Genomic DNA, 6,315 nt, shown 5'->3' on the forward strand with positions numbered 1-6,315 from the left:
TTTAATAGACTCCGTGGCAAAAAAAAACATTAGCAATCCAAACCCTTCACCCCTGTTAGCAAGCTCAGGGCCAGGCTAGTTAATCTAAGATCCCTAAGGATCATAGTGGAGCAGGAAGAAAACAAGAAGAGACATGCAACCAGAGCACAGAGTTGTGATTGACAATCAGTGTCTCCATTAACACAGGTGCTATTGTACAAATTAAGCCTGGGTTGTACAGCCATGAATTGGAGGTCACATTAGTTTGTAATATAATATGTAGATGGATGAGGTATTGGCTGTGGCTGTAAAATAGTGTAATGGCCTTGCTTTACTCCTATAATCATTTTGTCTTATGTATCAGATATCTAAAACATAAGAGACATTCTTTAGGAGCACAGTTTGACAATCCACACTTATTAATCCATTCTATTTATGAAAAGGCCCAAAACTTCGAAGATATCATTCTCTCCCTTCTTCCTCTCCACTATCGCTAGTCATTCCCATTCACACAGTTCAGAAACACCAACAGCAGCAGTTCCCTGTGTACACAAGTTGCCTAGCAACCGGCTCACTGGGACTGGAAGACACCACAAACTGAAGTGGAGAAGACACACACACACACACACGCACACGCACACACACAAACACACACACACTTCAGCCATAACACACCAATGTTTCTACTATATTCACATTTGTATTGTGAATGAATGGAAAATGCAAAAGGGTTTTACTATTTATATGTGTAACTCTGTCAACTTAGAGGGTTATTATTATTACTAAAATGTTACATTTTTGTTGATTTCTGTCAGTGTAAAGTCACTATTTTGTTTGTATTCTGTTAAAAAGTTATGTATTGTTTTTATGTTGAGTTTATGTTGAAACGGGAGTGAGTTGGTCAGTTTATGTTGAGGAGAAAAGTAAACCACGCCCCTATGTGGACACCGTACTTTGCAGCACAGTGCAACAACGGAGGGTAGCCGACAGCACAGCAGGCTCCATCCAGGGGTGTTTTTTTTTTCCTCTGTGCAAAAGACCCTTTTTCACCACTTCGGTTGTGAAAACCTTGTCAGGCTACAGTTAAAAACTGTTTTCCTTCATGGAGGTTCGTTGTGAATAAACTGCAATCATTGTTGGTGAGTTGAGAACTTTGAAGTGAACAATAGAGGAGAATGCATACTAGCTAATAGCTAGCGGCTAACGGTTAGCGCCGCTAAGCTAATGTTACTAAGCTAACGCCACGTTTTTTGAGTTTCTAAAGTAGTTTTTTGTATATGTAGAGTTTTTTTGACGAACTCGAACGTTATGTTAAAAACTGTATTGACTACCAGTGTGTTAAATGGTGTGTGTGTGTGTGTTTGATAGAGATTCAGTGCACTGATTGAAGATTTTCTAACTATAGTTGCTCTGTGGCGTCGTGCTGCCGCCACTGTGAGACTTCAGGAGAGGCCTGTATTTTGTTGCCTTTGGTAAGAGAAAACACTTATCAGAATTTATTTTATTTCATTGTGATTTACACTGGAAGAATGTTTAAGTTTATTAATATGATGCGTTACATATAAATATGATTGCTTAGAGTCTTTCTGACTGTGTTACACAGGTCAGGTTTTTTTTTGTTGTTGATATTGGTTGGATTGGACAAACGAAGATTTCATCCAGGGATGGCGAGCCACTCCACCAGGACCCATAGTGAAGATTTCTGGATTTGAAAGTACTTTGAGTTTCCCTGGATGAACTGTGATCCACATTGTTTCTGCCTGTGTGGTAGGACAAAACCTGCACTCACCTGCTCCTCTGTGCACACCACTTGGAGAACAAGGAATTGAAACCTTCGCACGTATTAGTTAGGTGTTTACAAAGACTATCAAAAAATCCCTGGGGTTTAGGTTTATGTTTCGTTTATTATTTGTCTCATTTTGTTTTATGGGTCCCTGATTTCCTTTTGTAATATTGCACATATTTTAAGAAGTGTGAATAATACATTGTTATTACCTCAAACATCCCGTCTCTGTCTCATTAGTTACTCATTCTGATCCAGTAGCCAAACCTTCATAACTGGTCCATCACCTGAGCTTTTAAGCTAAACACTTGATCAATTGGGTGTTACATATGATTATGAATTTCAATAAACTGCTGTATGTTGTGAAATTAATGTGATTTCTTGTGTTTTGGTTAAAGTCTATGCTGGCCCTGCATTTCCAGTTATACACAACTGTGTTGGGTTCCTGTCAGATCAAAGGTGTGAGACTGGTGTCTCAATTTGTAGTCTTCATACCATATCTGACCTCATCCTCCAGCTCAAAGGATCATGTATGATTGCTTACAGATCCCATCCTCTATCCAAGGGATTGCTGAGGCTAGAGAGGCTTCTTGCCCAGGTCACTGGCTAAAGGAGTGGAGTTAGAAGTAAAGAGAGAGAAAATTAGTTGGGCAGGGTTGTATAAGTATTATTTAACTTTGCTTACTGCCCAGATTAAATCTAATTTAGCTCTCAACCCCATTTCTCTTTGCATTCTACAAAAAATTGATTTTATTTTTATTGCTATATATTTATGTTCTCATGCTAACTATTTCAGCATGTTGGAAGAATAGCATATTTTTACATTCAGAGAAAAGTGTGTCTAGTTAATTGCCTGGGAATCAATTACTATAGACCAGACATAATTAGTGATTTAAATCCATACAATCTTTATTTATACTACATCCACACAGCAGAATTTGATTTAAAGTGTATATTGCAATGGTAAAAACAAGGAGAAAAAAACATTGTTTATTACCTCTTGGACATGTAAAATTCCATGATTTTATGTCCATATATATGTTCTGCAACATATCATGTACACCCATTCCCATCCTAGTGTTTAGTTTTGCTTTTCCAATATATTTTACTTGTTTATGGTCAGCGGGTAAAAAAATTGTCGATGTGCTTGGATTCTAACTCACAATTATAAGTTGATGTGCATAAAAGCATTTTATTAGGGATATCTTCCTGTTGATTCTACACATTCAGATACAGCACTGATCCATTATTGTGTTGAAACCGTGCTTTAAATTTGAAGTAATAACATTAATATACATTGTCATTTACATCAATTTACTTCAAACATAAAATCATGCCCAGAATGGTCTCATAACCACCTTTGATTATAAGTTATATTCAGGATAAATTTTAGTATTTTACGAGCCATTTCAAAGTTTGGATTCTCTGTATTACTCATCATCATCATTGTTAAAATCTAGCTCCAAGTGAAATTGCATATCTGTCCCCCACTGGTGCAAAGTGCTAGAAGATTAATGGACAATCATAGTAGCATTTTGAAAGGGCTCAAATTATGTCTCCACCATTTAACTTTTTTCATTTTAATGGATTATATATAATTTCTTCTCACTTTCTTCTTTGCTTAGTTGCATACTTCTTTTACTTACAGGTGCAGCCAAAATTCAGTGACCTTTTTTATGCTACTTGTTTGAAATTCAGAAATGTAAAGGAACTTTATTGTGAAAAAATAAAATATAAATAAAAATAATATAAAATTCAGTATGAACTGGACATGGTAAGTATTGCATTTTAATATAAATAAATGTTATTGTTATTGCAATTTATCCTTTTGTTGGACAATGCTTGAGACTGTAAATCCTTACATGTCCTTTGATTCACAAACTTCTTATTATAGACCTTGACCCTTGGTGCTCAGATTTAGATTTAGCATGGAAGCCTCTTATCAGGCCCATGAGTTTGGATTGAATTGTATGAAATTGAGCAATGACATTACAGAGATCAGCTTCTTACAGGAATGTTATACAATTCTCCATCTTCATATGTGTTTGCAGATTTCTCTTAAAGTTAAAAAAGCTGTGATAGGACATGTATTCTGGTGATGACAAATTAACTTGGTCAGTAAGAATGTGGGGTAATTGTTTTGTCTCCAAACCTGTCTGGAGTTTTATAGGGATCTACAATATGTTTATAAGGCTCAAAGGAGCCTTATAAAGTTCAATATCAGCAATTGATAAGTACATGTCTTGCAATTTATATTTAATGGCCCTTAATTGGGACATATTACACTCTTAAGGAAAGATTAAATGTAGAAGCCTTAAAAGATTTTTTTTTTCAATTTATCCATCTGTGAAAAACCCTAGTGAAAACCCTGAGTGCTTCACTATTAGAAAGGTTAGAAATAGATTCCTTCTTTTTTGGAAACTAAGAACCTGAATAATATAAAGAATGCTTGAGGAAACATTTTTTTCTAAGAATGTACAGACGACGTAACCTATGTGCATGGTGCTTTATTAATGATCTTTGATTAATGTTAACAAGTATTCTCTTAGTTGTGTACTTATTTTTAAAATAATAAAATAAATTGATAATGTAGATTAGATCTTTCGCCTTCTTGCACCATTTTTATTACAATATAAAGTGTTCTTAACTTGAAGTATGCTTAACCAAATCTGTGAAAATTGAATGAATGAATGAATGAATGAATACCCTAGGTGTCTGTTCTCCCCTCAGGCCTTGGCACAATCATCAATACTAATCCAGAAGTGCACTGAGAGCTGTACTTCCTGATTAATATTACACAGGGCAGATGTGCACATGTTTAATAACCATACAGATTTTCCTTGAATATATTGGCTTGGCAAAGCCAACAATATGTTCTGCTATTTAAGCATGATATTCTTAGTAGTAGTAGTATTTATTATTATTATTATTATTATTATTATTATTATTATTATTATTATTATTATTATCATGAGCACCTATAGCTTTTATTATTATAACTTTTCTGTTTGTTTCTGTCTCTAAATGCACTTCAGAACATGTTTTTCTTCCCACGTGCAATTTTCATTTTGAACAGAGATTATGCCAATTCATTGGCCAATATGGGTTCAGGTGACATAGCAACATGCATATTCATTGGCCAATATGGGTTCAGGTGACATAGCAACATGCCATAAAGAGGCATCAACATCACATAATTCCCAGCTTTTTTTCTTTTTTTTGTTTTCTGTCTGTCTGTGTGGATTGTCTGTGTGTTTTGTGCAATATATTGCTATAGTGGCTAGCAAACAATTTAGAAGATGTGTTCCGCTGCTTTTTTGATGGGAGATGACTCACACAAACTTTGTGTTGTTTCATTGGGAGTGGAGCACGCTCATTCAGTTTTGAATGGGCTCATCGCGTGCATTGTTTCTTGTATTTGAGGAGCTGCTTGAGGTTGTGACTCATGCTGTGGCCAAGCTTAATTTAGTTTGGCCAAACAAGAAGGAAGTGGTCCTTTTCCAACCTAGATGAATGCTTCCTCTGGCTGAGTGTTTTCTTTCAATTCTATCTGGCTACCTCAAATTATGCAGCGTTTTTTGGGCTTTGTGAGCACAGGTACGGGGTGATGCTGGAGGTTGAAGAGATGCTTGTGAGCTATCTCTCCCTTATAAATATCAGTATTTAGATTTTGGACATAAACTCAACCCCAGGATCCCAGGTCCTTCAGGGTTGGTCTGATCCTGTCTGCACCCAGCAATTGTCTGTGCCAGTGCTACACAGCCTTGCTGGGCAGGAATTCTTCATCTGTGTGGGAGCTTTGGTATCCCCATAGCATCAAGCCATGATGGAACATTCCAAAGGAAATGTCTCAGGTTATGTATGCAATCCAGTTCCCTGAGAAGGAAACGAGATGCTGTGTCACTTTGTCACACTTTGGGCATGCCTGAAATGTCTTTCTACAGACGATTAGAATCTGGGGATTCCATGACATAGTTGCCCTCTTTTGGTCTCACTGAAGTGCCCTGCTAAATTACATGACCATACATTCCCATAGCATTCCCAGGCATTCCCATAGCCTCAAGCCATGTCATAGCATCTCATTCCCTTCTCAGAGGACCAGGTTAAATACATACCCTGAGATTTTTTTTTTTCCAAGACATTCAAATTGTTGTAATTCCTATGCCCAGTGTTTGTGCAATGCCTCTGATTGATTTTCCCCTTTTCTCAACTTAAAATTGGTTTGTTATTCTTTAACTCTCTTTGTTATTTCTATGTGGTTTCTCCAACTATCTCATTTTGGTTGCTCATTTTTTAACATTTTTAACCAGGGGAAAAACCAAGAGTGGATGTTCAATTATTTTTATTGTTAAACGCTCTTCTTATGTTTATCTTTTGATCTCGGACACAAATGTCTTCAGTCTATAGCAAAAACAAATGAATTGGTCTTGCCATTCCAATAGTTTCAGAGGGAATTATATCTTATGAAACAATATTAAACCTTCAAACTTGTCAAGCCAACTTCAAAGCCAACATTATAACAAACTTTATTTTTCTTGTTGCTAGATACTGTT

The 6,315-nt window shown here is 36.2% G+C and overlaps 1 long non-coding RNA gene across 1 annotated transcript; it reads left to right on the forward strand.

Moving 5' to 3' along the window:
• The first annotated feature begins 937 nt into the window (after nucleotides 1–937).
• LOC131352696 (uncharacterized) lies at nucleotides 938–2,130 on the forward strand. Its single transcript, XR_009204546.1, has 3 exons — nucleotides 938–1,118; nucleotides 1,348–1,451; nucleotides 1,583–2,130. It is a non-coding gene; the product is annotated as an uncharacterized LOC131352696 (long non-coding RNA).
• Nucleotides 2,131–6,315: the final 4,185 nt, after the last annotated feature.

Source organism: Hemibagrus wyckioides, linkage group LG05 (genome assembly GCF_019097595.1).
Source record: "Hemibagrus wyckioides isolate EC202008001 linkage group LG05, SWU_Hwy_1.0, whole genome shotgun sequence".
NCBI lineage: Eukaryota > Metazoa > Chordata > Actinopteri > Siluriformes > Bagridae > Hemibagrus > Hemibagrus wyckioides.